General features: G+C 43.9%; 1 protein-coding gene across 1 annotated transcript in view; it reads left to right on the forward strand.

The window, feature by feature from the left end:
• Positions 1-678: 678 nt before the first annotated feature.
• Positions 679-16,316, forward strand: part of gli1 (GLI family zinc finger 1) — a 51,963-nt gene continuing 36,325 nt past the window's right edge. The window contains exon 1 of the mRNA XM_034585659.1: positions 679-1,064. The gene's annotated coding sequence lies outside the window, so the exon portion shown is untranslated. The remainder of the gene's footprint in view (positions 1,065-16,316) is intronic.

Below are 16,316 nucleotides of genomic sequence, written 5' to 3' on the forward strand. Positions count from 1 at the left end.
GTTCTCTGGCCTGTGATATCCTAAGGAAGAACACACAGTACTGTTGTTGTGTGTACTTATCCTCTGAAGAATGCACAGTACTGTTGTTGTGTGTACTTGTACACGTTCTCTGGCCTGTGATGTCCTAATGAAGAACACACAGTACTGTGTTGGACCCTCCACAGGTTCCGGTCCTGAGCCTGAGATCCGGTCCAGGTTTTGTGGAGGACCGAGGCGCAGCAATCTGCAGCATCCACACACGCACACACACACACACACACACACACACACACCGAGCTGCTGCTGCCACACACGCTGTCCCACAGGCTGCTATGAAGTTACACCATTCAAGTAAACAAAAACATTTATAGATACATTATCCCAATGACTAGATAACAGCGATCTTTATATATAGTCACAGCCATGTCCCTACGAGTGTTTTATACACACATTGCACGTCTTTAAATAACTCATCCGTGGCGCAACAAATGTTCTCACAATTACGCACAAAGAGAGACACGTAAGAAATCTATCACTCCGAGGGGATAACGTGGGGCGTGTTGGGTTTGAGGGGAAAACTGCAGCAGCATGGAGCTTCTTCTTAAGAAAAACAAAAAGTGAACTTCCTGTTTCGGGGTGGTCCACAGACTGTGGAGAAAGGGAGGGAGGGGGAGGGAGGGAGGAGAAGGGGGTGCGCATTCCCGCATTGGCTGTGCAGCCAAACTCCAGGGCGCTTTGCGGGACTCCACGGCCGAACATGGGGTTCAGTTTTGTCACCGTCCGTCTGCGCGAAGTGAATGTGAGGGGAAACGCCATGGAGAAGCGATTCTGAAACAGGATAAAAGCGCCTGCGAGGAAGAAGCCGGTCCATCTCCATCCGAGTGCGTGTGCCAGAAAGAAAAGAGGGGAGAAAGAGGGGAGAGAGAGAGAGAGAGAGAGAGAGAGGGGAGAAAGAGGGGAGGCTTTACTGGAAACCCAGTCTCTCTCAGTCCTGGGACCCGCTGAGCTCCTCCAGCCCGGGACTGTGTGTGTTTGTGGGACCACGTCTCAAAGTTTAATGCTGAAGATCCCCGCGTCAACCTGAGGTAAGAAGCGCTGAGGATGATTTGTGTTCGCTCCTGAAATCACGGCCGATTCCCGAGAAAATAACGAGTCTCACGCCTGTTTGTTGAGCTGTGTGTCAATGCTCGGATTTCTATGAATTACTTGTCTACTTTCTGAAGCAGAGAAAACTTTCTAACGTGTTCTTGAAGTGCTCTGTTGGCTGCATCTCCTCAGGTGATGGTGCGTAACTTTTTACGCATTGACTAATTGGGCTTTTCATTTCCTCCAAACACTCCAAAATCCACTCATTCTGTAGCCTTAACCTTTCTACTAACTTCAGCCTTTCTGATTTTGTGGACTCATTTGATTCCTCCTCAGTGCAAATCGTCCACTTATTTCTGTCCACGTGGAGGTTAGGTTAATCAGACATTACAGCTCATAAAATGCAAGTCTATCCACCTCTACCTCCTCCATGTCTTCAGGTTTGAGTCTTTCTTTTTGGGGGTCTGACTTCCAGCACATTTTAAAAGCCTCTGGCACACATAATGGTGGCAAGGCCGCCCCAAGAACAGCTGTTTCTTGTAACCTGGAATGCCTGAGGTGCCAATATCTTTTCCAAATGTGAGTTTCTGTCAGGACACCCACCAAACAACAACAACAGCATCACAGAGGACTGTGGGGTCGAGGCTCCGGGAGTGAAAAGCTCCTGTAAATAACCCACAAACTGCACGATCAATGGTTGAGTTTATTGAAATGTTTTGGCTGATTATTTTTGCTTTAAATCAAAGTGTTTCCTTCCATAATCTACCTCTAATCTGCGACAGATTATTGGGTCTAATTGTCTGAGTAAGAGGTGACTGTAGCTGTTAATGTGCAAAGATTAGGCTGCTGCAGGCTTCATGTAGTGGCCCTGGACTGAAGAGCGTCAACACTGGATTCAATGGAGAAGCCAAACACTTATTTATTCCAAAGTGACATTGAGAAGTGCTAAGCACACAGACCTACAACTTTCCTAAACAGTATTTGCACAGACGCGCACACACACACACACACACACACACACACACACACACACACACACACACACACACACACACACACACACACACACACACACACACACAGAAAGAGTGTAATTACAAGGGTCTTAAGTAGATCTCCAAAAAACATGAGGGAAAGACAACATTGTGATTAAGCTATCACATTATTTTTATCTTAGAAATTGAATGCATTGGAATTTGAAGAAATACATAAAGTTGGAGGTGTTGCTATTTTGTGAAAGTTAGTTATAGCTCGTTTATGTCACTTAACTTGCTAAATTATGCATCAAGAATGACTTTATGTAAATGTGAAAACCAGTTTGCAACATTTTGTCCCGTTATATAATCAAGCTAAAATTTTAAGTGCGGAATAGATTTGGCTTTTTGAATGTAATCAATTGCAGAGAGACTCCTCTCAAGGTTAGTACATGTGGGGCAGAGCGAGGAACGTGCACTTGTCCTCCGGCCACACGTGAAAAGCTCTGCAGGGGAGCTTCCTCGCCCTCCCTGCTCTTTATCAAGTGTGTTAAGGCCAAAAGGCTCCTTAATGGGAATGCTCTTAAACAAATAGACCATACAGGAAGCAACTGTCCCTCTTAACAGCCAGTCACAAGAGAGGACTGATCTGCCTTATCACGGCCATATCAGAGCAGTGATAAGTCCCTATCAGGCCGAATACAGTTCAATTCGGTGTGATGGATTGCTCCGTCTTTGAGGTCGGTAAAAAACAGAGACAATTTGGATTGTGTGTCTAATTGGTGCTCTTCTGTTAATCTGATGAGAGTCGTTAGTTCAATGCATGAATGTGGAAACATCTGAACACGGACTCCTCCTCACGGGCGTCTCTGGCATTAATTATCTGGACGGCGTGTTTAATTTCTGTGCTGGCACCGCCGCCCGTCGGTCACGTGACACACACGTACCCACAGGCAGGCAGCAACAAGTGGTGTGTTTTTGTCCAGATTCCATTTTGGTCTGCTCAGCAAGAAACACGCGTCACGTGATGCCTGCAAACCCCCCCACCCACAAAACACTCCTCCCCCTCCTCCTCAACACCCTCCTCCCACCTTCCAGAAAGAGGGAGGCTAGGGGGGGGGGGGGGGGGGGGGGGGGACAGGGGAGGGGGGAGGGAGACAGGGGAGGGGGGAGAGAAAGACCACCCTCACTGGGATCACAGCCCCTCAATCAGGCCCTTTCACACCCTGTGAACCTGAAACAATCAGGGTTTAATAGCAGCTGTCTGTCTGTGCCGGCCCCGGCTAAAACCACGTAGGCTCACAGCGCCGGGCCGATCAGCAGCTCCGGCCGCAGAGAAGAGACCTGGGGATGCTCCAAAGGACACATGAGCGAAGACACACACAGACACACTCACTCCTTCTCGGTCTTTATCCCCTGCTAGTCTTCTCTCCCTTTATCTCCCAGTTCCCCCCCCCCCGTACTTCAAGGCACATGGAGAGACCTCATCTTGCTCATGTCAGGGTCTGGTATTTGGAGGTTATTTTGGTTCAGCGAGTGAGCTTGCGTCGCCGCGAAGCTTTATTCACTTTGTGTGTGTGTTGTCGTTCATTGACATGGCGATTGTTCACCCGGACCAGAGTGAATTGATTTTGGTCACGGTTGTTTTGGTTATTACTGAGCCAAACGTCCTCCCATTGGAGTCGTCTGAATGTCACCACGAGAAGCCACAATCAACACGTATGCAAAATAGTCTTTATTCAGTGTTCGGTCACACCACACTGATGATTTCACGCGATCCCATGTGGAGGAACCCATCTCCATTGAACGACATTTAAAACATTAAATGATGCTGAAATGAAGCAGAGGAATTGAGGAAGGGGGCGTTATTAAGAAGTGCGCTGACACAAGAGGGCAAAGGCATTAGACACTTGAATTGCATTAGCCAAAGGGCACACATAATAGAAAAGGCTAATGTTGTAGTCATGGGAAATATAATTGTTCGTGGTCACTGGGCGTTTTCCCACCAGTTATATCAGACACATTTCTGCAGCAGAGATCATAACAGGTTTCTATTTCCACCTTTACGCTATTTTTCCATCAGAGCAAACGCTGGATCGATGAATCAATTTGCAAGTTGCAGCTGTTATCTAATTTTAGAAATGCACGTGTCTCAGTAAGTTGTATTTTCATTGTGCCGCAGAGTCTCTCAGCTGTTCCCTCATTAGAACGTGTAAAGTTTATTAGGTCGGCTGCCGACTTGAAGTTTCTCCATCCGAGGACATCTCACTTTACCTCACTGTAAGTCTGGCCTTGATGCGATGACACGGAGGGTTGACTTCAATCAGGACATCACACATTACCACTTTACTGGAAAATGCATGCAAATGGAAATGCGTGGTGTAGTTTGGTAGAATTCAGGAGGAACTACTCTCCCCACCTCTCTGGACCAAGACTCCACAAAGCTCCTGAGGTCATGGCTGGGGCTACATCCACACTTCTACAATTTAGATTTAAATCACATCAATGTTGCTGCGTTGACACCTGGAGTCCAGGTTTTTGAATGGCAAAAATGGAGAAGTTTGGCAAACTGGAAAACTCCAGGGCTGCGTTGAAGTATGGACTGGAAAAAACCTTCTTTGCTGTCTGATTGGTTCACCAGCAGCAAATGCAAAATGTCTCTAACAATACGTTTTCACCAGTAACAGTTCCACCTCGTCGTCAGTCCAAGAGAAGAAATCCCTCGTCTTACTTTTCACCATCGCTGTTTCACGCTGCTTCCTGTTTACACCAGCACGCACATGTCCAGTGTATGTCAGATGGAGATCATTTCAGATATGGACCTAAAACACCCGTCTGGATGGAGACATTTTTACTGTTAATATGCCGTTTATAAAACTAAAACATACACAGGCTACTGTATGGATGCCTGGGTGTAAAGCCTGAGCCCACAGTGGTTCAACCCGCTGCAATAACACCAGATGAGGAGGTCGTGTGTGGCACAACAGGCAGCACAAAGGGAGCTGGAGGTTGTATTTGACAGTAAATGCAGTGTTTCAGTGTTAGCCTCTGCCTGAGGGAACATATGTGTATGTGTGTGATGTAGGTTTAAGCACGCCGCTGACAGTAAGAGGCATAAAAGGCAGAGCTGATCCGTTACCCATTGTCCCTCCTCCTTCTTTGAATGAGGGTGGCAGTTTTTGATACATTTGCGTGTGTGTGTGTGTGTGTGTGTGTGTGTGTGTGTGTGTGTGTGTGTGTGTGTGTGTGGCAGTAAGGCATGCTTACTGTTAGCGATCGTTTCATGTGGTTGACATTAGAAATCAGACTGGTGCTAATAGGAACCAGGTGAGACCGTGAGCAGTGTTCGTATTCACAAACAACCCACACTGTTACTTTTTCATTTCCCACTGTTCCACAACAACGTTACAACAGCCTGTCTCATATATTGTGGCAGTTTGGTGTTTATCTGTGGTTTGTTCCTTCTTTAATGGAACTCAAAACTTATCTGAAATTTGTTTAAAAGATGTTGATCAGCTGTGGATGATCTGGAAATTCAGATATCAAGTTGAAAAGATGGCCACTGAACTGCTGCAGTTCTAATATGGGCGTGAATGATGACAATCAATTTGTTGTATAGGTTTGAAATCCCCTGCTGACTGAATAGTTGATTTATTTGCAAGAGTGTGTTTGTGTGTGTTTATGCCTGCAGGTTCATTCACAGAGTATTTATATTCTTGCAAGTTTCTTTTAGCTGTATGTATGGAGGTACATGTGTGCAGGAGTGAGTGTGTGTGTGTGTTTGGCCATGTGTTTGTTTCAATGTGTGTGTTCTCAGCCACTGGTGAGTCACGGCGTGCCGTCCTGGCGGGCAGAAAGCGAAGAGGAGGCGGTGTTTATTATTTCACCAGGTTGCCATAGCCACGGTGCATTCGGGTGCTGCCATCATCAGTGTAGTTAAAACACGGTGTCTGGACGTCTCCCTCCTCACCGCCTGCGTTTCTGTGACGTCTACCTGGCGGACGTAGCCAAAGGAAGAAAACTAAAACCTGTTGGGCTTAGGTTTCTCTGATGCTGAGCAGGGAAAGATCATCCTGACAGGTGATATAATGTGGGTGTGATGCAATGAGGTTTTGCAACACACAAAAGAGAATAAAACATCTGGGTGAAACGTTGCTCCAGATTAAACAACTCCTTCTTCTTTATTCCCTCTCCAGCAACACTGCAATCTCTTATTTTAATTTCCGCCTGTGAAGAAGCGAGTTTACGCCTGTTTAGCAGTTTGCACGTCAGTCACAAAACTTCCGGCACCATTTTATGTAATGAGCCATTACATCTTCCTGCTGGAATGATGATTTCTGACGTCCATGAAGCGAGAGAGAGAGAGAGAGACAGAGGGAGAGTTAAGAGGCATTTTCATGTTGCGTGTGTTTATGATGAGGCTTCTGGACAACAACGCTCTTATCTGAGATGAGATAGCAGCCTGAAAATCTTGGCTTGGCAGATGTTCACTGGCTACTCTCAGCTTCACATACCACACTCTCCTTAATATATATACAGGCAGTATAGATATTTATCTATAGGGACAGAATGACATTTATGAACAAATCATGCAGCAGTAATCAACATGTAACTGCACATGAAGGCTCATAGCAGGAGTTTTGGTATCGACTCGGCATAACCAAAATCGGTTTTCTGACCTGAACTCCAGAAACATTTTCTGGAGTTTATCTTTCACATATGAAGAACTTCTTTCTTCTCATCGTATTTCCAAGTTGACATCTTTGCTCTGCGTCTTCTAATCCTCTGAGTAAATGGCTCCTCTTTTCATCCTGAGATATTTGTATTCTTGCAGTTGCGCATCTGTCGCGTTTCAGAAACATCATCAACCCGCCCACTTGCTCGTTGTGAATTCTCCAGACATGGGCTCAGACTCAAAAGGTCCGGAAAATGTCTGCAGCAATATTTGTGTTCTCACGTGCAGCCCTGCTGGAAAATGTCAGGAAATTGTGCAGAGTTCAGTGCATGTCTGAAAGCAGCATTACTTTGCCCTATATGAACAAGTTTAACCCGTTTTTCTTCCTGCTTTAACAATAGAGTGTTAAGAATAAATAACTTTAGCTGAACAAAATATATTTTTAACAATATAAGTTTGATTTGGATCAGAAAATATCTGGTCCAAGAAAAGGTTAACATGACTTTGTCCAAGCATTTGAGCCCAAGTTTGGATTTCTGACAATTTTCACGCTTCATGGTTACTGACACATTTCAAAAGGTTTTGAGTTTTTAAACCCAGACTTAGTACATGACTGAATTAATGGTAACACTGTGACCATGTTAAGATCTGGTCAAGGTCAAAAAGAGCCAAAACGAGCACAGGCAAATTCTCACGTTCATAAACTCTGTAAAAAACTAATTCGGACTCTGAAACGTGGGTAAATGGAGTTAAACTCAACTCAACCATATATATTTTAATGTGTGAGTGAGGACGTCAATGTGTTACAAAAACAACATTTTAAACAAAGGATGACTCAAACCACATTTGTATGGTTGGTTCATTCTGTATATTTATGAAAAAGGAGCTGTTTTTTCTTCTAGACCCACAAAAGAAAGATGAAATTTATTTCTCTTTGTCTCCCGTGCCTCCTTTTGTTACTTCTCTTCCAGGTCTCTATAAATATCCCTCCTTCTTTTTCTCTCAACTCTGTCATTCTTTCTCCTTTCGCTCTTCCTCTGCGTCTTCCTTCTATTCTGGTTTCCCCTGCTCTGTGAGTAAAGGGACAGTGGTGAGAAGCTGCCTTGCTGGCTTGCTGGTGCCACGTTAACCAGATCAGATGCCCTGACAGGAAGTCGGTCCGCATGCATGGACGTAGCAGCGTGGCATGACTTACTACGGTTGCAGGCCAAATGCAGGCCGAGCCGTCACCGATACACTGACATCAATCCGCTGTGGGTCAAAGGTAACGGCGCCCTCAGTCAAACAGCCTCATATTTACTACAGCGGAACCGACATGACGTTCAGTCCACACGCCGCTTTCATCAGACTCGTCACGGACTCGCTGGTGATTCAGAGAAAACTGCACCTTTGTCTGTTGATTTTTTCCCCGAGCAGAAACAAACAAATAAATCCTCAGCTCGAAAACCAAACTCTACAGGACGTGATTAACAGAAGTGATGAGGTTTGCTTGTTTAGTCGTTTTTTGTGATCGCCCAAACTGAAGTGAACCAACTGGACGTTTTTCTTCTTCAGCATCAAATATTGTTTACAGCTCTGCTCCCGGTGGTCCACTGCCATAAAACATACATGGAAACTAGCAAGTCGTCTTTGTATCGAAGTTGTTATCGAGAAAATAATTCCCCTCGGCAAACTATTGGAAGATGCAAGATATAATTAACTTTGCCTCGACAAAGCTTTGCTGCCTGATTTATGCTGGCGAGGAAGGGGAATCCGTTATGAACAGAACTGTAGAGTTACACAGAAAAGTACAGTTCCACTGCATTTGCTGCATATTTGCAAACTTAATTAAGCTGTTAGAAAAATAACATTGCTGGCAGAGTATGAGAAAGAACTTTCCATTTTCATTAACAGTGGAATTTGGTGGAAAGTCAAACGAGAGTAAAAGGGTGAATGAGAGAAACATTTCATAGTGTATGTGGAGGAGTGAGTAAGAGAGAGAGAGAGAGAGGGAAGGAGGGAGAGAGAGATGCAGATTGTTTTAAATCCGCAGCGAGTCAGGCTCTCAAATTTATGCCCATGGGCTGCTTCTTGGGTGGGCTGCAGGGAGGGCGGTGCGCTAGCTGGAGCAGGGGAAAGTTGCCGACTCCAGACTGCTCGCCTCGCTGTGCAGCTTGGCTTTTCCTGCTGGAACACATTTACAACTCAAGTCGTCCTGACGGGCTCGCTGACTGCCTGCCCCTGGCCTGGCCGACTGAACCTCGCTTGTTGAGCAACCTCGGCGCGCTCGTGTTAGATAGTGTTTCTCATTTTAATGACGCCTTTCTTGTTTTTTAGCACTGGAATGTTGCTGGAAGCTGCAACACAGAAGTTCTCATAAGCAAGAAAATTATCATGGTATTTTCCAGTTTTTTTTTTTTTCTCCAAATATGACACTCTATATTAAGTTTGATGAAATTCCAGGGTTAAACTGATTTCCTCTCAGAAGTAGTTTGTACTTGAGGAGCGACAAAGCCAATTCACGTCTCAACCCAAAAACTTGGATCAGATAAGGCGTAATTCTGGCTCCTCTGTATTTCGTGCCAGCAATGACTGTTTGTTTTGCTCAGCATGAGAAAGATCCGGGCCCACATCTAGCCTTCGAATAGATTCCCTGATGTTTAGGATGAAGGAGAGCAGCTCACTCAACAAGCAGCCATCGAGACGTGTTTTTCCACAGTGGAGATTCGGGCCTCGATATATAAGCTGCTCATGGTGGAGAGGGCCAGCAAATGTAAAAAATCCTCTTCAGGGTTTAGTATCGTTTGGGTTTTTACCGATATCAGTGCTAAACTGATGCTTTCAAAACGGTACCGGTGCCTAAACGGTGCCAGAACCTTTTCTTTTAAAAAAAGGTACAAAACAATGTTTGATAATAAGAACATCTTTTTTATTGCTGCAAGTTGAACATACTAACTGTTAATAGTTGAAAGTATACGTAAGTATGAAAATATAAATACACGCAAAATCTGCAAACAAATTTACGCAACACAATATTCAAATTTTCAGACATTTGCAGCTCGTCCCGGTGTCTGAATCCTTTCACTTGACACAGCCACATTGTCGAGGCATTTTGTTGTTGTGTCGACTCGAGTGAGAGGTCGCTACTAACTTACTGCAGGCTAACATTACGTGCTGCCTGAGCCATGAATGAATGTGTAAACTAGACACGTACGGGATGTTTGTGTTGCCTGTAAGCAGGACAACTATTTCAGTACATAGCTCAGGAACTAAAATCGTTGCGATTGAGTCTTCCTCTACTGTTCTTACATGAATTCTTGTAAAAATTGAATTCACTTTGTTTAATTAAACAATTTACATCTGTTTGAGTTCTTCCTCCTGTTGGGTCCTGCTGCACTGAGAAGCCTGTGTAGTGTTGAGTTTCTCAAACTTTTGAAGACAGGGAGGTTTTCCCTGCCTCAGCAGCGGCAGCACAGGCCCGACTGCACAGAGAGCGATGACATAAGCAGCATGTAAATCAGCTTTCAGCAGAGCAGTAATCTTAACTCGAAATTTAGAGGCTGGTTCACCATGATTATGTGCTGACACATCCCCACACACACACACACATACACACACACACACACACACACACACACACACACACACACACACACACACATACACACACACACACCACATACACTACAACAAGAAGAGGGAAGTAAACAAGTAATTGCATGAAAACGGCTTTAATCACAAGAAATGTGTATCTTTAAAAAAAACTCAAGACAAAAAAATCCTCTACTTATGAAAAGAAGAGACATGCATGTGGGTGTGTTTCTTCTTCTTCTTCTTCTTCTTCTTCTTCTTCTTCTTCTTCTTCTTCTTCTTCTTCTTCTTCTTCTTCTTCTTCTTCTTCTTCCCAGCAGTCTCGGTTCCTTCCAGCCCGTGTGTCTGGAGCTAATTTACTCTGAAGGTATTACGGTTATTGGAAGGCTTGTAAACCATTAAGTCTTTATTTACAAGAGAAAGAAAAGAGGGTCTGGGTAACAGTGTGGGGGCGAGTCGGGTCTTGGTACGGGCGCTGACCCCACTGTAAGTGATCAGGACTACGGAGTTCCTCGACTGGCAGGCCTCGTGGGACATCTGGTCCTATTTGCAGCGAACTGCAGACCACTCGTCAATTACATAATTGTGCCCATTAATTACACGAGGAGGGGCGACATTTCCTGTTAGCCAATAACTAACAAAAAGAGAACCAGTAAAAGAAAGACTCTGAGACACATGATTACAGCGTGTGGGGTGAAACATGAAACATGACCTCCTGTGTATAGGAGAGGACAGAGGTGAAAAAGCCACATAGTATATTGTATTTCCACGGTTATGATGAGGAGAAGGTGTGATTGTCCTTTGAGTAAATGTTCTTCTCGAAGTGACGTGGCAGAGCAGCTGTCAGTCAAACACTGGGGACAGTTTGTTGTCACGTCACTTTTCAGCAGAGCCGCTGTTTTTGGCCACACACAAAGCTCCCTGCAGGTCATTTCCCCAGGAGAGAGGAGCAGGAGAAATGGCTCACCTACGTGTTGTGACTGGACGGCTGCAGGTGCGATGGCCGTGGCGAGTTTCACACCACGGTGGCTCTTCTGAGGGGAGCTTCTGTTCCCGTGGAATGTGTGGTCACCACTGGCTTCCAGCACCATAGGAGAGAAAGTAAACACATTTAAAATGCCTATTAGCCAAACTGGATACCAAATGATCGGAACGCAGTTTTTTTATTCGTAGAGTTCAGGTAACTTGAAGGATAGGTTCCAAATTTCGGAAGTCGCTTCCAGACATGCAATCATGCAACTATCGGGAGGGGCTGTATATATGTGACAATGCAAATGTCCGAGTCAAGTTGATGTGATTGTTGCCTCTCCTAAAGTGATTTTAAAATACAGTGAGTAATGAGGGAACAAATACCCCAAAATTGTGAAACATGTCATTTGTCATAATTTCCCATAGTGACACCTTCAATTCTCTTTCTGTCTAACCAACAGTCCAAAGATATTCAGTTTACAAACATTTATCTCATTTACAAATCATTAAATTCAAGAGGCTGAAAGGAGCTGGAAAAAAGTAAACCATGATTCGATTATTGTAATGGCCGCTGCTTATCTTTCTGCACACTGACTCTGTTGAATAATCTAATAATAGTTGCAGCTCTGCAAAATAAACACTCCTCTGAATAACATTCTACTCATCCTGAACGGTGTGGATGCAATATGGTGCAAGCGAGGATGCAAAACGGGATTAGTTCTGCGGTTCCCATGCCGTGAACTGACCTGCTGCTGCACTCAGCATGAAACAAATGTTGGAATGACAATGCGGCTGTCGCAGCTGTTGTTTTTTCAGGTCCGGAGTTGTTGTCCTCCTCCTCCTCCTCCTCCTCCTGTACTTCTTTCTTCTGATGCTCCTCTTGTCCATGTTGCTGTCTTCATGAACGTGGGGGCTGTGGGACAGGAGCTCCGACAGCAATGCACCTGCTCACAGAAGTTTGGGCAGAGCGTGAGACAACGGAAGAGTAAGTGGCGGGGGAGAGACACTGTGTTTCTGCGGGTGAGAGAGGGCAGGGTACAGTGAAAGGAGTGAGGCTGTGAGAGGGAGCCGCTCGCTCTCTGGACGACGGGGAGCATGGAGGTACCACGCTGGGCATTTATGCCAGGCTTATGGGACCAGACTCAGCTGAATACACAGAGGGTCAACAGGGATCCACGCTCACTCTTCTTTTCACACAGAGCCGCCAACGCTGTGTGTTCGCTCTGTGATGGACCGGCGACCTATGCAGGGTGGTTCCCTGCCTTTTGCCACAGTGCATCATGGGAAAAGCCCCAGTTCCACCCTCAGAAAAGGGAAACTGTAAGAATGAATGGATGAGAAACACTGCCAGGGTGTATAGTACTTTCTTTACTACCTCCGCCAAAGAGGGTACGTTTTTGTCTGCGTTTTTAATTGTCAGTTAGCACTATGACGCAAAAACTACTCAGCCGATGTTGGGTAGTGGCCAAAGGAAGTACCCATGAAGATCCTTAATTTTTTTCTTTCCCTTGATTTCTCAGAGAATAATTCATGGATCTTGAGGAAAAATTTAGGGGACTGATATTTATGAGTGTGTGATATTTGGTACAGATACAAACTAATATTCGGATCTTGTGAATTTGAATGTGGTCTCATAAGGGGACGTATGAACTCTACTGAGTGCCATTGTAGTTCATACTTGTTTTATCACGATCCCTATACATCACACAAACTGGGTAATTATACTTTTATATGGTCTATAAACCCCTTTAAAATGTATACGGATTAAAACACACATTAAAATAAAGTTTATGAAGTAGCCTCGCTCCAGTGGGTCCCAAGATAAAACTGCAGGAATTAAGTGATTAGGGAAATTACACAAATACACATTTCTCATTCGTAAAGTTATATTCCCTTTGGACTTTTCTCTAATCTGTTCTTGTTTTTCACAATTATTGGACAATTTTACTAACTTGTTGTAAGAGCACAAAAAACAATACACACCAGTACACATACAATATGGTATCTTACCTCTCCTCTTTTAACAATATGATAATAATTTTATGATGATATTTGATGTGCTTTAAGGCAGAAGATGTGGAAATTACAATTACACCTGTTACCAAAAATCATTCTGAATATTCAAGTGATGAAGTTGGTGAGGTTCACGTTATTCTAACAGGACACAACTTTGCAATACAGTTGATTCACATTGTAGTACAAATGATACATGAAACTTTCAATATACTTTTTTACAAATATTGGCAGCCACTCAGAATTTACATAGTTTTGCAAGTTTTCTGTTGCTTATGGTCACATATTGGTTACAGTGGGTTAATATTAGGTTATAATGTCTCAATTAATGTTTAAATAGAGTTTAACGGCAAATATGTAACTCTGAGTTTTTGCATCTGGCACCATTTATGCTCTAATCAAAAGAAAAGCTTGGCCATTGTCCACTGTTCTCAGCCATTGATCTAACCGAGTCTTTCCATGAACACAAAACCATACTGTCTCCCGATGTGACGACTCTGCAGCAGGTTGGGACTTTGTTGGACTTTCCCGACGGCTGATTATTTCCCCAGCAGTTCAACCTCCTCTTGTCCATCACTCTGTTCTTGCTATTCCCATTCAGGCCGGGACAGGCAGTTGTTCTGCACCTCTTTATTGGCCCTTATTAGCCGGCACCTGTAGTCCATTAAAGAGCCCCAGTGTGCTGACAGGCGGACAGATTCGTACTGTCTCTGATTCCTCAGTGTGGTCAGAACAGCACTTCATTTTGGAAAAGAACGGAAATTTGTTATGCTGCGGAGAACAATCGCTGGATGTTCAAAGTTTCAAACTCTGAAAACCCACAGGATCCCGGAGGAGTTATTTATCGACTCTTCTCGAGCAGCTGTGGAGCAGAAATGTGGTGAGCACTTGTGCGTTTAGTGCATGTCAATGTGTCCGTGTGAATGTTAAGTGTTGTGTGCATGTGCTCGGGCTTACAGTGGGCGAACGGCCCCAGATGGGGAAGTTGAGCAAGGAAGTAAGTTGTTGATGATAACCAAAAGTTTTAGGTCCCTTGTTATGCTGCATGTGTCAGGTTCTGTGATGTGATTGGTATAAATGTGAATTGTTGTGCTTGAAGAAGTTTAAGCAAGTTCCTTGAGCCTTTTTTGAACAGAAGCCCCTCTGACTCGGAGAGCGCCAAAATCTTGCCAAAATTCTGAATTCCTTCATTTATACCTACACACAATTTCATGAAAATCTGTAGTTTTTGAGTAATCCTTCTGTCAGACAAACAAATAGCAATGGAAACACAACTTTCATTTTATTAACTCTACAAAGGAGGTTATTTTTTCACCCAAGATTACACATAAACTACTCTGGAAATTACCATGAACAATTGTGGACAGATGCAATATCGATCAGGGAAGAAGCCATTACATTTTGGTGTGAATCCAAATCATGGGACGGTTCTTGATGAAAAATGGCTTATTTATGGAACCAATATATATATGAGGGTGTGCAATTTCGTGCTGATCCAAGTAAAAATGGGGATCTAGTGAATTTACATGTGGTTTCATAAGGGGACTGTTGGCGGAGGTATACTCTCCACTGATTGTGATTCGAGTTGCATATGCATTAGATGCTTAATTTGCTAGACCAAGAATTTATTCTTTCAATTGTTAGATGCACGTCTCAATGTGATTTGGCCCTTGGGGCAAACGTCAGGAATCCATTGGTTTTCAGATTAAAGATTTTCAGTGGAGAAAAATAAAAAAAGTCTGGATAGTTCCACCTCATGTTCTTATGACAGGTTCTTTATGTGTGACCCACATGTCAGATGCATTTTTGCACATCTATTTCTTATAATCAGCATTTAAGTAACTCGAAAACACGAGCATAACACTTACAGCTGATGGCGAGCCGAGTCCTTGTGCACCCCTCCACCCCTCCACCCCCTCCCACCACCCCCACCATGTCTAGTGTGTCCCGGCTCACACTCCAGCTTCCTGTGGGATAGAGCCAAGCCTCGGGGCACAGGGATGTCTGCTTCCAACCAATGAGCTCTGTCACACATGTTCCGGCTTGTCAGACGGAGTTTGTGCGAGGGTGACTGGGTGTCAGAGTGAGTGCACGCATGTAAGGGCCTATGTGTCTGTTGGTCGTCTTCCTGTGTGTGTGTGTGTGTGTGTGTGTGTTTAGATGTGCAGAGATACAAGTGCTTTCTCTCTGTGGGTGGAGGTAACTGTCTAGGACGTGGTGAAAAATTCAATTAGTAGGAGTTCACAGGCCGACCAGGTTCACCTCAGGTTGCCTAAACACAACTTTGTCTCTGAGTTTTTTCTCGGGATGGCAGCGGAAAGTCTCCGAAATGTAAAAGTCTCTGTAAAACATTCACTATCTCTTGTTGCAAAGGAAAAATAAACAGTACGTAAACGCGATACTTGCACATCACCGGTGCTATTTATTAGTGTCAAACTGTTCATTCAGCAAGAGATAAACACAGGAAAAGTGTGTGTGTTCCCCCGAAAAAAGAAGACAACAGCTCACAGATGGAGTTTTTTTGGAGACAAAGAGGAAAGGAAAATGTGGATTTTTATATTGCTTAGACTTAACATTCTAAAGAGGCAGTTTTCACATCAGATAATATTTATTAGAGTTGTTTCTCTCTGTGCATTCACGTGCTCCTCGGAAGGGTCGATTCCCAGAGTTGTGAAGTCATTGTTCTGCCTTTGATGTGTGCATGTGCTTTGAAATTGTAATGTGGAAAAACATGGACCTTGTAAACCCAATGTGTTAAATTCATGTGTTTAGATCGTTTAAACTACATCATGACACGTCTTTGATAATAATGAAGAGCAAAAAAAAAGGAATCCGGTCTAACAGGCATATAAATGATTAAAAAAAGATGTACATTAATCATAAAAATGTCTATTGGCAAAAAAAAATTGTTTGTGAGAGAGGGACAAACAATATTTAGAGCTGATAGTAAAATGATGGTAGTTGGTTTCTAAGTGACGTTACTTTACTTAATCTGCCAATTCCTGATTAACTGATAAATGTTAAAAATGTACTTTGGCTGTTGTCACATG

Source organism: Hippoglossus hippoglossus, chromosome 5, assembly GCF_009819705.1.
Source record: "Hippoglossus hippoglossus isolate fHipHip1 chromosome 5, fHipHip1.pri, whole genome shotgun sequence".
Lineage (NCBI taxonomy): Eukaryota > Metazoa > Chordata > Actinopteri > Pleuronectiformes > Pleuronectidae > Hippoglossus > Hippoglossus hippoglossus.